Genomic DNA, 19,590 nt, shown 5'->3' with positions numbered 1-19,590 from the left:
CACATGCAAAGTTGGGTAAGTTAGTGACTCGCCCAAGGACACAAGGGATTCCAATTGTGGTAAAGGGACAACTGCTCTACCATTTGGACATTGCTATAAATTCAGTAGAGAGTCTAAGAAACAAAAACAAGAAAATAACTGTCTATAAAACAAAATAAAACTGCTGAGGACCTTGTGTGTCACTTGAAGCAACTGTACATGTACCACTGCTTGAGAAATATTATAATAGACAAAATATTGCTTCTACAGTCCAGATTTATGAGAGGAGCATTTAGATTTTTTTTCTGTGTTGTTTTTTTGTAGATCAGTCCAATAGATTGTATGTTCAGCCCCCACATTTTTTTCTGGCTGCTCAATGTGGGTCATCTGAGTACATTCATGGCAGTGTAAGCATGAATGCTGCAGAGTGCCTGAGGCTACACCAGATCCTCCAACCAATCAAGTCTGCAGTGGTTTGTTTCACGTACCTTTTTGCATTCTCTGTGGCTAAACTATTTAAATCAGTTTCAATTGTTATCAAATTGCAACGACTGCACTATAAAGGCCTATGCAAAGAATAGGAAATTTCTTGTACTTATTATGCATGTTTAGTATCAATTATAGTAGATATGTTTAATTAGTGCTCTAGGTTTAGGAAACAAGTCTTGATTTTAATTGCGTAATTACATTAATAACATGCAGTATTTGTAATGATAAAATTGATCTGCCTATATATTCTCTGCCCATATTATTTATATCATGTTGTCATCATTACTATTTATTACAAATTAAACACTCAGTTTTCACGGTAATGTTTCTTTTACATGATACAATGCTACTTTTTCATGTACTTGGATTCAAGGTTATCTCGGTATTAATATTTATTCTATTTGAGTTTTATCTCTTACAAGTAATTTACCATTTCACATGTATCTGTGTAATGTTTCTACCAAATTAGTATCATTATCTCTTTTAGTGGTGTGGTGCACTCATACTGGTATCGAGTATCAGGTCAGACTCAGAATTTTAAGGTTTGGCCAATCAATTAATGTAAGATCAAGCAGCTACATTAACCACTTTGAATTAGGTTTGCTTTGTGGTTAATTATTTGTTTTTAAGGAAAGTTAAGAGAAAATAAGTGTTCAGTCTCTTTACTATGGTATCTGTTGATATCAAAATATTGAAACCAGAACTGAAAGATACTGTATTTTTTATTTTTTTTGTAAACTAATATTTTACCACATCCATTTGCCGTAAAACTGGAATTATTTCTTGCAGTGCTATTAAATATAGTATATTAATTATTTAAAAAAAAAACAATGCTACAATGAAAAATAACTATCACAATTACACAACCAGATACCACTACCTTAAAGATCTACATGTGTTCTGTGCCACCTCCCCACCCCCTTCTCCTCCAACCACTGAACTATTATGTAATACCATCCTTGCGTACAGTATAGGAATTCAACATGGATAATTTGTTCAAGCACAAGCTGCAAATATAACTCACACATTTAAATCATTTACATTCTCAGTGAACAGTGACTTAATTCACAGTGTCCACTTGGAGATTTAATAGATAATTGTGGGCATGTGTGGTTGGCGCTGTGAATTGCTTTACTATTTTACAAGAATGTTAAGTATTTAGTCTGGGCATTATCCTGTAACAATCGCAGTGTGCTGTTTCTCAAGTGCTTTCATTCATTCACTTCATTCATAATTCATTACTAGTTGCATAGGCTGTAGGGTTATTAATATTAACAGTCTTTTTTGTGCTGCAGTTCTTACGTAAAAGCTTAGGTTACAAGTTTGACTCTGCCTTACACCTCTGATTCATCAACTGCGTGTTATATTATGGTGTATTTTATCTTGCTGACCCATTTTTTTCCAATGCTTTCTGACAGGGGCAGTAAATCATGGTGAAGATGTGGTCTCTGGGGATTCTGCTGTCTTTACTTCACACATGGACTGCACGGACCTCAATGGGTGAGACACGTGCTTCCACCCCTCACTTTTACACATATACACTTTTGGGTAATTAATTATTTTATATAATTTAAATAAAACGTTATATAATAACCATTATATCTGAATTTAAATATTTATCTGAAAATATGTGGAATATCGTGAATAATACATGATCATTAAGAGGCTCATCCATGCCAAAGATAATAACATTATTAATGACTAATTAAAATAACTTGAAATGTAAAGGAAGAAATTAAGTACATTCAATTGAAATCTATGTTTGAAAAGCCCAAAATCACAAGTTGCCTCACAGAGCTTAACAAACTGTTGATTAAGCCAACAGAAAGTTAATAAATCAAACACTGAAACAGTCCTTGGTAAGCAGCTGAGAATCACAATGACCAACAATCACAGGAAACACACAAATGGATAACTATCCCAGAGCAACCCTCGTCCTTAGACCCTCCTTCTTGACACTTCTTTCAAAAACTCAACTCCAAAAAACCCAGTATTAAAAAGAGAAACCTCGAGCAGAACCACAGTGAAGGAGAGATGAATGATTGATTTTTTAATTGAGATCCACTCCCATGGATGGACAGGCTGTAGATTTGTCCAGGATTTACACACATCCATTTGCAGATGGAGTCTGTCTACACTTTTATGACCATATTTGCTTCAAGCATGGCACTTTTGGGGTATTTTTTCATTGTATTTCATTTCATTGAGGTCTTGAATGGCTTTTTGGCTAAAGATCATTACTGCGGTGGTTATTTTTCAGAATTAGACTTTGTTGATCTTCAAATGAAAAGTGTTGATAAAAAATAGTACAATACAAAAACGTCTAACACATTACAAGACACAATCATGTAGTATGAGTGCATGTGCAATATTTAGAAATTTGAAAGTTGCTTTGAAGATATGAAAAGTTTGAATGTTGCGTTTTCTTTCAAGTAACAACATCTCAAAATGGTGCAAAAACAGATAATTGAAAAATCACCATTTGTTTTTTTTTTGTTTTTTTTCCTTTCAGCTTAACCTCACCTTAGCAAAGTTTTAGCACATTTCTGCTGGATTTTGAGAATTCAACAGAAATCCAACAGAGATGTGCTTCCCATTATCCAATTATCATTATCAGGCTGCTTCAAAAACATATTAAGTTATTCATTTTTGTCAATAGTGCTTACCTCTAACGTTAAGCAATAAACTAACATGTAGTTGACAAAAAGGTAGATCTGTTGAATGCGGTAAATCCCTTCAGTGAATGATTTGCAGCCTTGTAAGATCATCAAGAGGGTGAACACATCCAGGCCAAAGAAAATGATGAGGAGGATGGTATTTGCCTGTAGCTCAACGGTGCCCCAAATTTCACACACAATGTCAGGAGAAGATACACGTGCGTCCTTGAAAATGGAGTCCCGGTATCTGTCTTTACCTCGCCCCCCCATAGTGACATCACAGTGTAGTAGGTGGGTTGGGTGTCCATAGTTTAATTAAAACTGAGGTGGAGGGCAGGTCAAAATTGCTTAGTGAAATTTGCCTTTAAACTGTCAGACTGCAGATGTTTTGACCTGGTTACTAGAGTTGTTATGATACTCAAATTTCAAACTCAATTATAATACTAACCCAACCCAATACCAATGTTAACCACAATGATGATTAATTACTGTTTTTTTTTGTTTGTTTGTTTGTTTGTTTTTTTGATGGAGGGGTTTATCACTATAAACTCTGTGATCGCTGGACCTATTCACATGATACAAAAAATGTCATCAAGTGTCTATCAACAACCAACAAATAAACTAATGATAAAATAAACAATATATCTTTTTTTTTTAATCTCAAGATTACCCAATCCCTAATGGACACGGTAGGTTTTTATAGTTGTGGAATTCTGTTTACTTATTTTGTCCAAACCAGTGAATTGCTCATAGAGTTACGTAGGACACTACACTCCATTTGAGATTATAGGTGCCTTATACTTATCCTGGTTCACTCCTGGTTTGAACTCAGTTAAAGACTAAAAGAAACATTGGTTTGGGGCAGAGTTAAAAGGAAGAAATGAGTCATATGTGTGTATTAAATAGCAATGACTGAAAGTCTGTATTCATTATGTTCAGGAAAGTAAAATTGAATGACATTGTTATTTGTTTTAGTAAGACAAAATAATGGGAATATAGCAGCAAACAATCTCCACAGCTCCACACTGCAGAGAATGTACCTGCAGAAGAAAAATGTTAGAAGCTGGAGACAGAAAGCCCAGCCTCAGCTCCAGAGCCCCCTGCAGCTCCTCAGGCCTCACAGACCTTGGGCTCAGTCGAGAGCCTGGTGATCCATGTTCTGGTCAAAAAACTTCTCCAAAAGCTGCCGTCCAAAATGAAACTCCACCACGATGCATTAGGGCAGACTCTGGAGAAGGCCAGAGTCCAGGACCATTTCAAAGTCCACCTGAAGTTCATATCAAACCCAAGAATATCAAGAAGCTGGGCAAAGCTGCAGCCAGTGACCTGATCCACGAATACGGCTCTGCCTCCAAGCTCCTGGTGAATGCTTTGGGACCAGATCCCACAGATTTCCAGAAGGACACCATGAAACAACTGTTCTGGCACGGCTCTTTCCACAGTGGGACAAGCCCAAGAAGAGAGCCTGTTAGACAGCGCCCTTTGTGTCCTTTAAGAGTCACTCATTTGGTAAGAGGGGTCAAAGGTCACTGGACACATTTGAAGTTGAGACGTTTCACTTCCATCCAGAGCTCAAGAGCTTAAGAGTCAAAATGCCGAATGGAAGTTGAAGCGTTTCCATTTCAAAAACTGTTCGGATGAAACCTGCGACTCCTTTTCTCCCACGGACTAAAATGAGGATCACACCAACTCACAGAGGACACAACACCTTTATTCAAATGCATAAAAGAAATAAATAAACATTTCCCCTCCCCCCAAATATTGTGATTATCTTTCTTGTATGTCTTTTTCTCTCTTAAAGCAGCACTGCGTAACATTTCTGCAGAGGGCACATCATCTTCATGCATGCTTTTTAGCAGTGGTCTCAGCGAGGCCCTCACATTTCAGCAAAACTTGTAAAACAAATAATTTTTATTACCTCAGTTAATCACAATATTGTATTTTTTAGATCTAAAATTCTCTCAAACATGACATAAATATGAAGCATTCATGTTCTAGGGCTTAATTCTTTATATCGCACAATGTCCCTATGTCTCCATGGGTCTTATTCTGAGTAAAAGCTGCTCACCCTCTTCAGACATCTAAAAACATGTTCTGAAATACATGGGATTCTTTTATTAATTTATGATTTGTGATTTCATTCTTCTCTCTCAAACATGAATGCTCTTGGGCATGTTTAAAATGTGCACTGAGAACTGAAGCTTGGTTTCAAAAATTCCAAATACACTTGAAATAGATGAAAAACCGTACACTAATTCATAACACTGTCTACTGTACATGAAACAGCTATTCACTGTAAAGCATTGGAAATAACCAAAAAAAAAAAAACGTACACCCTAATACTATATACCAGTGTTCACCAAATTTTTTTCTCTGGGGGCCATATTATCACTCCTGACTGTGATGGGGGGCCGAAGTCGGGACCCTGACGACACAGATTATATTCTTTGAATACTGCCACACTTTCTTTACATCAGACAAACTGCACGGGCCGAAAACTCAGCACTCTGTCAACTTTTCGTACTTTAACACTCGCCATTTTGCTGTCCTTAACTGTACTACAGTACTCTGCACTACAGTACTCTGTCCTTAAATCTAGAGATGTAGACATGGTTTGGTCCTGTTCTTGTTCTTGTTCTATTTTAGTCCTAGTCTAGTCCAGGTTTATTCCCAGTTTAGTCCTGATTTTGAAGTGGTGTGCAAGTCAGATTTTCGAATCTAAACCCTGACTACATAACCATTTTTATAAATGGAAATTTTATGAAAATGTCAAAATATTCCTATGCATGTAGCCAGGGCATGTATCACGAAGCTCCACAACCATGGTTACCATAAACATGCAGAAAATTAAACACGTGTCTCTGTGATTTTCTATTGCAGAAGTGTGCAGTTTTAATGAGCTTTGAGGCAGTTTTGAGCGCAGTCTGCCCAGAAAAACCCCTGAGGACCTGAGGGTGAGTAAGAGCCAAAGCCACTATAGCTGTTAATGTGAGCATGTGTGGAGGAGTGCAGGAACCTCACGTGAATTTTTACAGGGTGCAGTGAAAGAGAGGAAGGAGGGAGGTTTTGGGAAGAAGTGCACTGTAAAAAAAAAAAAAAAAGAAGAAGAAAGAAAATCTGGCATGATGAAAATTATTTAAATACAGAACATTAATCTGGATTTTTGCAAATTAATTTGTGTATTTCATCATTTCATCTCATATATTTCAGTGTTACAACAAAATAATGTATGTAGCCCATATTTTCTTACACAATGGGCAAAAACCATAAGCAATGTTTTCAAACAAGTAAAATAATCCAAGTCCTTCAAAATAAGACATTTAAACAAATCAAAACAATTAAAACCAAAGGTAAACTATATAACATTTCTGGTGAAATGTCTGCCACCTGCTTCTCTCCAGGGTGATGACGTTGCTTCAAGACAAGCAGGTTATAGGTCAAGTGACAAGTTACAGGTCAGATCTGTGAAGAGGTTATTTTGACATGTAACTTTACCCCCTTTTTTCCTTCAAGTCCTTTGGGTTAAGTGTAGTCAAAGCAATAAAAAAAAATCATATTCTGAATTTAAGGAAGTAATACTACTGTAGATTATATTCATTTCAGAAACCTTATTAAATTCACTAAATTCTCACTGCAAGTGGACAAACCCCCAAGTAGCCACTAGCAAATGTCAGCAAATGATCGTTATAACACAAGATAAGAGGCCACACTGATCATTATGTTCCTTTCTTGTTTATGTCTTGCAAAACTGCCTGGTTACTCCAAAACCAAACAGTGCAGCCTCTCAAGTCAGACAGTGACCTACAAAAATAATTGTTTTTCCTGGTTGGCTCTGCAGTGAAAGGTAAAATCCTGGTAAGAACTGTGACAAATTGTGCATATCAACTATTATAAAACATGCATTGGGTTATAACTGTGCTACTGTATTACATTTAGATGACAGTAAACTGCAATGTCCTTAACCAAAGTCTCCCAATGTTTCCTTATTTGCCCTCTAAAAATTCCTCTCTCGTCCTTGTGCGTGTTGCCCCTTGTGCGTAGAGGAGAAAAGTAGGAGTAAAAGTGGCAGGGGGAGATTGAGTGGAAGAGCTCCTCTGCTAAAAACTGCATGGATACAAGGGGGGGCCATGGTGGAACGGAGAGGAGGGATGGAGAGAGGGCGGACTCTGCGATAGCGCTGTAGTCACTGTGTCAGTGCCGAGCCCACCACAAAATCAGCCAGTCAGTGTGTCAGGGAGGGGAGGGGGCCCGCGTGTGCATATGTTTATAAGCAGGGCCTGTGTGTACGTGTGCGCCATGATTTCACCCCAACTGAGAAGAGGAGGTACAAACCACACCCCTCCAAAATTATTCTCTGCAATGGATTTGTTACTGGAACACAAGTGTTTACTTTACAAGAAGACTGTGGTTAGATCATTTTTACTGTGCATGGCAGAGTAATTATATATTAGAATAATTAAAGGTGCACTGTGTAATTTTTCTGGAGAGTCCATTACCTGTGTGTCGTATTAAAATGTCAATGTTTTGCCTGGAATTTTCCACAGTACAGTATCTTCATTTATTCAGTTACAGCCCATTTTATAGCCCACAAGAACTTAGAAACTTAGATAGTCTCCTGCTTGTCTTCATGCAGATTGAAATTTTATATAATTTTGAAGACTATTTTAGACATCTCCATGGAGAAAAAAAGGGTTTGGTCCCTCCACCTAAAATATTATGTAATGCTCCTATAAGGTATTTTATCTATCCTCACTAAGGACAGGAGACATATCAGTTCCTGTGCTGGAATCGGCCGATAGCAATAGATTTTAGCCAGTAATGATATTGGATACAGATACTTTTCCGGTGTTGCATCATTCTCTGTGCCCATGTGTCATTCTCAGTGTCCTCGGTGCATCAGTTTTGTCTTTTTAAATAAACAAATGAGTAAAAATTTAAATAGAAGTGTGTATATATGTTTTCACCAACATGTAACAAATGAGTTTATATCCCAGATGAATATATTTCATTACAAGTGAAAATCTTTACTTCAACTTAAGAAAGCAGCCGGTATCGGTTATCGGTTATCTGTCACAGCAGCAGGTCAAATATCGGGGATCGGCTCAAAAATCCATATCAGCCAATCCCTGTTCCTCACATCCACAACATCGACATTGCAGCCATGTGTGCCCTGTAGCAGCTGGTTGGAGGATCAGCCGCCCCCTGCTAGTGCCAGTCCGATTACAGCGAGCGCCGTCTCACACACTCAAGTCTGTCTCCCTCTCCACTGCCCCCCACGCACCCCCCCGTCCCATGCCCCCCACTGTCTCACGCTTACACACTCTTCAAAACCCACTGCCTTTAAATCTGCGCCCCATTGAGTCACACATCTGTCAAACGAGAGCTGTTTTTCTAGACCACTCATAGATACGTCATCGACAATGTTAGGAAAAAAACAACATTTGTTAATTTAACAGAAAAGGTCAACAAGGATGATTCATTTCCAAAATGTTTGTTTTATTCAAAGATTAGTTTTGAAAAAGTATCCAGAAGAGTGATATATGCAAAGATGTGGCATGAGAATGGCAGTTGAACAGATTCTAACAGGATTTAGGAAGCTGAAGGTGAGGGTAGACTGGAGGGGGAGGGGTAGTTTATAATGTTAAGAAGAAGGCTGTAAAACAAATGACACTGACCAACCATCAGTCGCAACTGCAGTACAAAAACATACATAAAAGACGTAAACAATGAAAAAATAAGTGCAATTGGCTTCCCTGTCATACCACCACCGTAAAAAAAAATGAAGGAAGAAACCCCCCAGTTTGTTTTGGGTCAGCGTCTGGCACTGCGCTTTGCTACGTCTGAAGACAGGATGGGGCAGGACGGTCAACCATGAGGGCCACACCGCAAGATTGTACACTCCATTCTCCAAATGCAGGCAGCAAAATGGAGTCTGCCCATATATGTATGAACAACTTATACAATTTCAAAATACTTTCATATCAATATATACAATACTTTTGCAATTTATGTAAACCCCTGCTATGTCTGTAAAAAATTACCAACCAAATAAAAACAGACTCTCTAAATTGAGAAGTGGAATTAGAAGAATAGCAGCAGAGCAGGTGCAAAGAGACATCCTCCCTTACAATTGTAAATTATATTATGCTTTTTCAAGTTTTCCAGAGCACCGACATTAAGTTCAGTTTATTCTTCTGTTCTTCTGATATTAGTAACCCCACCCACCTCCACCTAACCTACACCCACCTCTGTACTGTAGGAAGGCTAAACAGAGTAAAGTCACAAATAGTGGCCACTGTGGAGAGATTGCGAGGCAGTTTTGATCGCCTGTCATAAAGTAGAGCTGCATACCGTTTGTATTAGAGTTGATTCTAATGATAAAAATGACTACATATAGGCGTTCATAAGTGATTGTATCTGGTATTGTACAAACAGTTTAACAATCAATATGCAGTATGAATGCACTGAACACATCCTATTTGGTGTAAAGGCACAGTAGTCCAATCATCAAGATCTCCTATTCTTTATAACCTCATATTAGTTACAAAAAGAACTTCAACACCATCTTATCACCTAAAGGATGACGGCAAGACTATATGCGATCACACAGCCAGTGATATTTAGCTGCCTAATAAATAAATACATAGAATAAATAAATGCAGAGTCGGAACAACACATGAATAAATTAACTGTGGAAATGTCTGTATAGCTTGAAGTTGTCCTTGTTTTTCTCAACCTCACGCTGGTTTTTCAAAGCTTTTTAGTGGGTTTCTGCGACACAACTTGCTGGTCCAAAGCTCTCTATCCTTGGTCACGGTTTCCCACTGATGTGCCAGCCAAGGGCCAGATCTGGGATTACATTCGCGAGGTGACGACATCGATTTTCCACAGTCTTTTTCGGTGTTTTTTTTTTACACATGAAAAATATAACGCTCTGTTCTGATCACGTCACGAGCTACATACTTTTTGCAAACTTGTTCACTACTTCATTTCTTCTTAGTGGTATATCTACAAGTCAGTAGATCCATATCACGCTCTGCCTCTCCATTCTCGGTATGGATGATTATCACTGAACATTTCTTGATTATCACATTACGTCATTTCGTGTACTAAAAACTAAAATGGTTTCAGTATGAATGCTTGTGGAATATGTCTTTTCGGTCATTTCAAAGTATTTTCTTTTTATATTGTGCATTTGGAATAGTAAAAATGGCCAACACCAATTACTCATAAACAATCTTTCAATTTGAAATACTGTTTTTAGTGGTTTTGTTGGTATTAGGCTGTATTTTATTTCTATATAGACTCCTTTTATCATCATTAGGCTCAATCTCTTCCCTTTTTAACCACAGCTTGTATCTGGTGAAGGCATTGTTGATGGTCATCCTAACGTCTCTAAGGAGGCAGGATGCTCTATGGACAATGTCTTGACTTTGACCTTGAGGGGTCATTCTCATTGTCATTCATTTGTGCAGTACTGGGCTGACTTTGGCACCGAGCATTCTTGGTTGTGCTCTTTTGGTTCTTCCTGGTTGTTGTGGAAGAGACTGAGCTATCCTGTGTCGCGGGACTGCTTCTTTTGCGCGAAGAAGCGGGCATAGCAGGTGATTGGTCATTGTTTTGTGCCACTTTGGGGGAGCTGGGCTTGCGAGGGAACAGTATCGGGGCGACATGAACCCAGGTCAGGCTAGGCTCCGAGCTGTGGCCCTTGTACTGGGATGGTCTGCCTTGTTCCTCTGTGTTTTCAGCTGCAGAGTCTGTAGAGTTTTGGTTTGTTTCTGATGCTGCCGGTGGAGAGTGATTTTCTCCATGCTGAATGTTTTTCTCTTCTTCAGTGCGGGGGGACTTTGAGGAGTACAGGGGAGGGTGTGGGAGAGTCTGTTCCTGTCCAGCTCAGTCTGCGCTTCTGAAAAATAACATTTAGTATTTAGTAGAGATGGGCAGATTATACAAAATATGCAAATATATGCAGATTTTAAATATCAAGTATATTGTTTTTAAACAGCACTTTACCACAAATGTTATGTATTATTATTATTTATATTATTTAAAATGCTGCAAAGAGGGCTGATTAAAGTGAAAATATAAAAAACAAAATGTAAACCAAACAAGGGTATAAAGTAGCCTAATATTTCTGCACTTGGTGGTTAAGTTTACATCACAAAAAGAAGAATTATATATGAGTATTCACTTTTCTCAATATCGCCCACCTCTAGTATTTAGCAGGTGAACGGAGCATACGTCACACATATGACTTTAGCTGGAGTAAGCATGTTGTGTTTACCTTGACAGGAATATGTGACTGGTCCTTGTGTCTGTGTGATGGCGTGAATCCAGCGGTGTCCTGGAGGGAGAGTGCAGGGGAGGTGGCTACACTGGAGGCTGCTGAGACCGGAAACGTCGCTATCTGAGGAAACCACAGTTTGAGCATAACTTCCACCTGGAGCAGTGTGTTGAGGTACTTCTCTCTATGGAAAAAGTAACAGGAAAAAGAGAATGATATTATGCAAGCTAGACAATCATGATCTGGATATTGTTTTTAACATTAGTGTTATTATGATACAAAAATGTTTACTTTTTTTACTTCAAAATTATCTTTTTTCAACCAATAGGCTTTCAGAGTGATGACAAATTGAGACTGTTTCCCTAGTAATTAAACCAATTAAATCTAAATATTATGTATTTTGAAAGTGAAAATGTTACCTATTCATGGATTTCAAACTATGGCGACCATCCTATGTGGTCATCAAAATTACCATAAGCAATTAAAATCAAACTATGATATCGTTTGAATGGGGAATGGCTCCTCACAAAATCCTTTAAATCAGTTGGGAATTGTTTGTCTAAGACCCATGAATAAACAAGAAGCTGAAACCCATGAATAATTTGTCATTTCCAACACAAAATAATAATAATAGTTATCTTTTTGTTACCATGTTAAGTTCTGATAAGGCACAAGGTCATTCTATATGAGTTCAGGAAAGGCGACATTTTGTTCTGTTAATGTGATTATTATTTTTTTTTTTTTGTATTAATACTTGATCAATTGAGTATCTACTTTCATACTGTATTGATTAGTATCTTATTTCAAATAGTTTTAAAAATCCATTTAACATTATGTGACATTATAGCATCATTACTATGTGTATTATGTAATAAAACCTTCCTTCACAGAACAGTTGATAATGTAAATAGCAGGCGTTTCTTACCCACAGTCTGGTCTCTGCAAAACTCCTACAATCCTCTGTAGTCGATCCATGGCAACGCTCTGCTGAAAACTGCTCAAACCTGTCAATCAAAACACAATGCCTCTGTCAGCCCAGACCCCGCATCGCTGTTTGCAGATACAAGCCTAAACCTGCTTCCTCTCACACAAGATTTTCACTCATTTCATCACCTCATGAGACGTCACGTGCACGTGTGCATACTGCTAGACCATGTAAATAATACTCTGTCTGCACTGATACAATCGGCTGCACAGAGAAGACGGTGAAGTCAGTGAGCGCCGCTGTGATCATGTGACCCTTCATGTACTCATAGGTAATATGACACTGCCTAAAAGATGCTTACCGCGGTCGAATCTGCCCTTCTTCAGTCCATTCAGCAACTCCAACAGAGGCCTGACGAATCCCTGCAGCTCTGCACACTGTGAGAACATGACACAAGATAAACTACGGCTGAGACAAAGTTGGAAATCTTTTTGGCAGCTTCTTACCTTCTGCGCAAACATCAGATCTCCCTGAGTCTTTGGAGTCTGTCCTGTTGGTTCACTCTCTGCCTCCAAACTGATTTTTGACGTTTTGCTGGTGCTTTCTGACCTGTAGCCCTCCTCCTCTTCGTCTTTATCCATGAAGTCATCACATGTCCACTGAGACACTGGGCTCCCCACTGCTCTGTCTCCATCGGGCATCGCTCCAGCCGTCCCACCGATGATGACCGAGGAGGAGGTGTCAGTGAGGAAGACGTCCGTATCATCCTCCGCATGCTCCGAGTCGCTGAACAGGAGGCTGTCACTGGAGCTGAAGGAGTCAAAGGAGGGTTGGGAGGACGTGCTGCCCTGGGACTGCATTACTGTGGACCAAGGAACACAAAAATATATACATCATTTTAAAACAAGAGGGTTCGAATCAGGATATCACACCTAAATATGTCATTTCTATCATGCAGTTTTTCATTTTAGCATATCTCTTTTCTAAAAAACATGAAGCTAATTACCCAAAATGGTGGGCAAACTCATGCCCTAGTTTAACATGGTGCAAAGTGGGACTGGGGGTAGGCACAGGCAGTAGGCACACAATACTAGTCTATGTCTGTCTCCCATTGAGGAGACTGGAAAGGAGCGGTGAACGTGAGGGGGGATGGGAGTGTGTGTAGAGTAGTGAAATCAGAATAGGCAGTGTCTCTCTCTCTCTCTCTCTCTCTCTCTCTCTCTCTCTCTCCCTTCCTCTCCCTCTCCCTCACGTGCCCTCTCTTCCTCTCTCTCACTTCCACAGCCTCCGGTGCCGCTCAGGCCCCTCCCCTCTGTCTCGGGTTAGATCTCCATCCCCCATTAGCCTCCCATATACACACACAGCTCTGTGTTTCAGTATGCGACTCATCTAGTGCTAATGCTTATCTCGTTCACTTGGACATGGTGCCAGACTTCCTTTCCTTCACTCTGTTCTGCACTCACATGCACTGTTTCTTACTCATACTCACATGCTGTCTTCTACCCCATGTACTTCTTTATCTGTATCATGTATTTGCCCAGACCATACAGGAAAACTCTTACACCGTAACTATACCTTATCAACATGGGCAAGGAGACAAATTACAGGGGACACAGGTATAGACTACAACTATACACTCCCACAGAACATGTGCTTTGAGTCAAACCTGACTGCAACTAGTAATTTTTATAATTCGTTTAGACAAACACCAAAAGCACAAATTTAAAACATATTTTGTCAATTTCTTGCTTTGTCATTCTGTGTAATTGTTGTGTTTTTATCCTCAAAATGGAGCTACTTAGGCTTGTAGTATTTTCCGTTTCCTGGTGAATGTGGTCCACAGTGTTCAGACACAGACTGGAGCTGGTCTTTGGTGGGACACTGACAGCCGGTGCAGTCCGCACAGGTAGCACCGCCGGGCTGCGTCTGCGCCCCGTCTGCGCTCCTCCAGGTTACACCTTCAACCTCTACACTAGGCAAACTGTGCTCAAACTGAATCAATGGGTGTCTTTACTATTATATCGAATATTTAACATGATAGAACTAGATCCGTAGGATACACGGTCCGTAAAATTAAAGTACATTGATAAAACTGTAATGACCATATTTTATCCTAATGGCAACGACGCGGAGCAGAGCGGATGTAGCCGGATATCCAGGACATTCCTTCAGCACATCAAGACAATTTAGAAAAAGCACAAAATCATAAGAGGAAGAAGACTCACCTATAAATATGTGGTGCTGCCAGAAAACGTCCGTAATCGCGCTTTCAAGGCGACTATTCCGTCAGCACAGCCTCCGTGGCTGGAGCAGCATCGGAGCGCACAGCCTCATCGGCTGTTCTGTGTTCTGTGCGGTTGCTGGTTCTTTCTCTCCACAGTTTACGAGCGTCAACATGTGCGCTAATCCACGTGCCCACGTTTTGCGCACATCTCATTGGCTGTCGGCCCGGCGAAGGCGCACGGCATTGGTTAATGCACTCAGCCAGTGATTGCTATACTCCACAGTGATTGGCCAGCCGCGCGGACGCTCGCCGTCCTGCCCACTCATGTGTCTCCCGTGTGTTTGGTATCGGGCAGGCTTCTCTACTACAGCAGCACTGTAAACACCGAGGAGCAGGCTGCGTGGATGGGATGCACAAGATGTTCTATGCACCCGATGAGAACTGCGCTACGGCCCAGCCCACTCTCACCAAACTCACAGTCAATGTGAAAACCATTATGGAAAGAAACCATTATGCAACTCTGCGAACATTTATTTGCTATTAGCACTTGAAGAAACATATTTTCCTAAGCAACACCCAAATAAACTGTAGACTGGTTGCCTACTATGTACATGTGGGACCACGGGTCTGCAATTACAGACCACCATCATTATAATGAAACACTCAGTCCACACAAAGTGCTCATTTCCACCTCATATTATAAAGGAATCAAATAGTGAGGTGTAGTGCTGCATTTGTAACTGTACAACATGCAACTTGCACTGCAAAAATGACAAGATTAAATGGAGGGTCATAAATGAAGCTGACATTTGACAACATAGGATTTATATGAAAGGCCTCTGTGGATTCAATCAAAGAACATGTCTCTTTCCATTCATGCTTTATGTAAGTTTTTTTTCAAGGTTAACTTGAACCTGCATGTAAATTAAGAAAATAATTACACGTTTAATAGATTTATTTCTCCTTTCCCATGGTTTCCAGTTCCTCTGTCAGCAACTAAGAGCTACTGCACCAATGACACTAACCAACTTGTTTTATAGCTGACACTTGACCTATCACCTTCACAATCATTAACTTAACGAATGAATCAAATACTTGATTGCTTTTTGTGTTTATAAAGTAGGACAACTCATGCTGACATTAGAATAACATTCACAGTGTGAATATGTTTTATTACCATTGTCAGTGAACAAATTCACAAACTAGGAACTTGCTTCGGCGTCATGGTGCCACATAAAACAATTAATAATACAATACAAAATAAAAATAAGTGCATGTATTCATTTTGACTGTTTTGAAATGTGAAATTGTGAAAACTGTTTTGCCCTTTGGTCTGAAACTATGACAAGACTTTAAGCCTCTGTGTTGAAGCTGTGTTTCCTGAACCGATTCGAGGTCATATGTCACGTAGCCACCCCCACTACTGAGTTACTACGTGCTGAACTCATCGACCTTCACGTAGTCCATGTAAACATGCTAATGCCACACGCAAAACAACTATTCACTGCACTTGTTACTCACTGATGCAACTGGATATTGTATGACACATTGACAATGGGATGCTTCAATTGAGTTAATGTGTTAGTTTTTGCATTGAGTGATGGAGTAAGATGGGATGTTTGTTGCCAGTGGTGAACTTGTTACTGCCCATCCCCCATCCATACATTGAACCTACATGAACCCGATGGCCTCACTCCTCCACTTACTCTATAGGCTGTTGTTTGACACCTGCCGTTTTACTCCTCGGTAATTATGCAGTAAAAGACCTTCACTCAGGTGATACACAAACCCTCTCATAATGTCAAAATGGATTAGTGGTGGTAAATAGAAAAATCAGGGCATAGGTCTCTGAAGGTTCACAGATATGGCTTTTAGGCTTCCAACCCCCCACCAGCATTCCTGTGCATGAACCTAGTGAACTTACTCTGGGTTCATAGAGGATGAAGACAACCCCCATCCTCATCCTCATATTGCCACATCCCCCCACTGCTTACAGAGCTTGGTTTTCATCCTTCCTCTTTCTTGTGTTTTCCATTCATGGCTTTAAAAATTCAATAAGTGTGAGTGATCATGTGGATCTGGTTGTGAGTGGTAATTCTCTCAATTTTTTTTGTTTTACCAAAAGTATAAGAATAAAATACATTTAGAGTGTTGTTTTTTTTATTGGTTGGGTTTTCAAAATGTTCAATTCTAATCTTTTTTTCTCCTTCCAGTGAAACCTCATATGAAACCAATATTTTGAGATGGACAACAAATATATATTCTCCGTCAACATAAATCAGCAAAACAGACACACATTTAGGCTGTGTTCTCATTTCCATACTCATCAAATTTGGGGCTAAACCCGGAACTATCTCCGAACAAGACTAGACCATGACTCACGCTTGTTCTGGTTCGAACCTGGTTTGAGGACAAGACAAAGTCCACATATAGTCTTGATGTGGACTTGGTCTTTTCCTGTTGCCCTTGTCCCTGTAAGAGGCAGAGGATTAAATAAGGTCAAACTCCTTCTCACTGATTGGTGGGTTGTGCATTATCAGCTCTATCTCATAAATCTAGTCAGAATTATGTAACTGTATTAATTTTCTATTATTATATCACATCTGATGCAATTCTATCTATAGTCTATATGTTAAACTGAGAATATGCAGGGGTGTTGTGAGGCCAATAGCCCCACCCTTATCCTGGTTCAAACTAAATCTGAGCCCTAGTCACGCAAGTTTAGTTATGACTTCAGTCCCTTCAGCCCAAACTCGCACTGAACAGCACCAAACCAAGTCTTCATCAGAACGAAACCAGGATCAAACCAGCTCCAAATCGGAACACAACCTGAAGATTATAGTGGGTTATGGAGTGGGCTACCGTCTCAAACAGAATAAAATGTATAAATCTATCCTTAATTATGAAACTATGTATTGGTTTTCTAGGATTTTAGCACAGAACATGAACACGCCCAGTGGAATTCTATAAGTAGCGTATACCGTAAACTGAAAACATGCAGGGGTTTCATGAGGGCAAGAGCCATAACAGGTGTGTCAAGACACATAACAACAGAAACCTGATCTTTCAGAGGGAAGGGACTGGCCTTAAAAGAACTATAGTGTAAACTGTCTATAGGACCTACGTACCAGGCTGGATCACGTTTCTGTTACTGGGAAACAATTATGGTCATGTCCTCAGTGCACCCACAAGCAGCCACTGCAGACCTACTTTATTACCACACATGTCTGCACTCTTTATACAGGCTTTCAATTGTGGTCTTACTCAAGAGTTTCAGCTTTTTGTCGCATGTGACTTTTCAAGAACCGTTAAAAATGTATTTGTTTTAAAGGCAGACCATGTAAGTTTTCAGGAGGAGGGTGGTGCATCACATGATTGTCTCAGTGGAGATTACATTACTTTCCTAGAATGTTCCACAGTATAGCGTTAAACTATTTTGTATTTATTCAAATAGGTGTTTTTACTGCTTAAAAATCCCTAGAAAATCTGAAAAACTACTCCACAGACCTGACCTGTAATTTAGTCTAATGGTGTCACCTGTTTCTTTCCTCGAAGATAGATAACTTTAATCCTTTACTGTGGAACATTCTAGGTAAAGTGATAACATCTCCATGGGGACAAATAGATGATAGACTCTTCACCTTAAAAGTTACATTTTGCACCTTTTAAACTGTTGATTTGTTCTCACAGCAAACACTCATTTTCATCATTCTGAAACCCATGAATCTGAGACACTGCAGTTCAGAATATTTATGAATACTCTGTAAATTTAGAGTCTAATTAATTGGCTACTGTAACTTAATGTTTGTGCCTGTGCCAAATATGGTTACTGTGCTGATGTTTATATTTAAAGAGTTTATATTACTAGGTCTTGTGCCTATTACTTTTCATTACGGCACAATTGTAATCATTTTCTTATGACAATGAAGACAGTCACTCTTTTAACAAAATCATCAAATAGAGCAAATCAGCATGCTAAACTGCACACAGGAAATTCATTGGGCAACCTTTCAACATTTCTAAATAAATAGTTCGTCTTGTAATGGCCCATGACTCATTTTCCTTCAGGCAAAATCAACATTGTTTTCAATTAATTAGAATAATTGCTTAAATGAGATAATTTGGCACTGTAGGTTCCATCAGGTGCCTTTCGGAGGAACAGTCTAGTCTGCACCCACTCCTCATTTCTCAACCCCACCCACGGGTTTAATATGTCTGAGTGTTTGTCATTCAATATCTGCTTCCTACAACATTGCACGTCTAAATTACATAATGTCTGTAATAGGCTGACGTGAAGGCTATAGGCGACCAGAAATGTCTTTACATCTTAACGTAATCTTTTTTTTTTTTTTTTTTTCTGATCTTTAATTACTATTTTTGATGTTTTTTGGGGGGGAGTCTAATCGTGCGTAACAGATGGGCAGCACCCAGACTCCAGACGCTCACATTTTAGGAGAAAAGCCATGTGCCCAGCCGTATACGCAGCCGCATCTTCACATGTTTGATATATGGCATCGCTAGGAGATTTGTGAATGAAATCAAAAGCCCCTCCCCCTGCGAGGATACGACCTATAGCCTACGAAAAACAGCCAAGGACACGCCCATTTTCCGTGCACACTGCGGCCAATGGGAAAGCGAGAAGCGCTACGAGCGTTGCATAATTTTGCATGACACGGTTCACGTTTGAGGAGGCCGGTACACGCTGTGAAAAAAGGATGGGGAGACGTACAAAAGAACGGGGCACAAATTAAACACCAAATTCATGCCAAAAACGTGAGTGCCTCGTTTCAAATAAAAGAAAAATAAACTGATTTGGCGAGATTAGATTGCTCAGTTCAAGGGTCATTAAACATTGCCAACTATAAAAGAGCAGGCTATTGCTCACTCTAGACACCATATGGTTTTTCTCATCCACATTTATTCTAGCCTATTCTTAGCCAATAGCCCGTTTTATTGATTTGCCAAACGTAATGCAGTGGATGATGTAATGGCCCTTGCAGTTTTATTTTAATATTTAAGCTGATTCTCAAGT

General features: G+C 39.5%; 1 pseudogene; it reads right to left on the bottom strand.

Moving 5' to 3' along the window:
• Nucleotides 1-8,600: 8,600 nt before the first annotated feature.
• On the bottom strand, nt 8,601-14,909 carry LOC110163111 (circadian-associated transcriptional repressor-like; annotated as a pseudogene).
• Between the last annotated feature and the right edge of the window lie 4,681 nt (nt 14,910-19,590).

This window comes from Boleophthalmus pectinirostris, unplaced genomic scaffold, assembly GCF_026225935.1.
Source record: "Boleophthalmus pectinirostris isolate CB_2022bp ecotype Guang Dong unplaced genomic scaffold, ASM2622593v1 HiC_scaffold_6, whole genome shotgun sequence".
NCBI classification, from domain to species: Eukaryota; Metazoa; Chordata; class Actinopteri; order Gobiiformes; family Gobiidae; genus Boleophthalmus; species Boleophthalmus pectinirostris.
The sequence above is the reverse complement of the archived record's forward strand: the minus strand, read 5'-3'. Positions and strand labels throughout refer to the sequence as shown.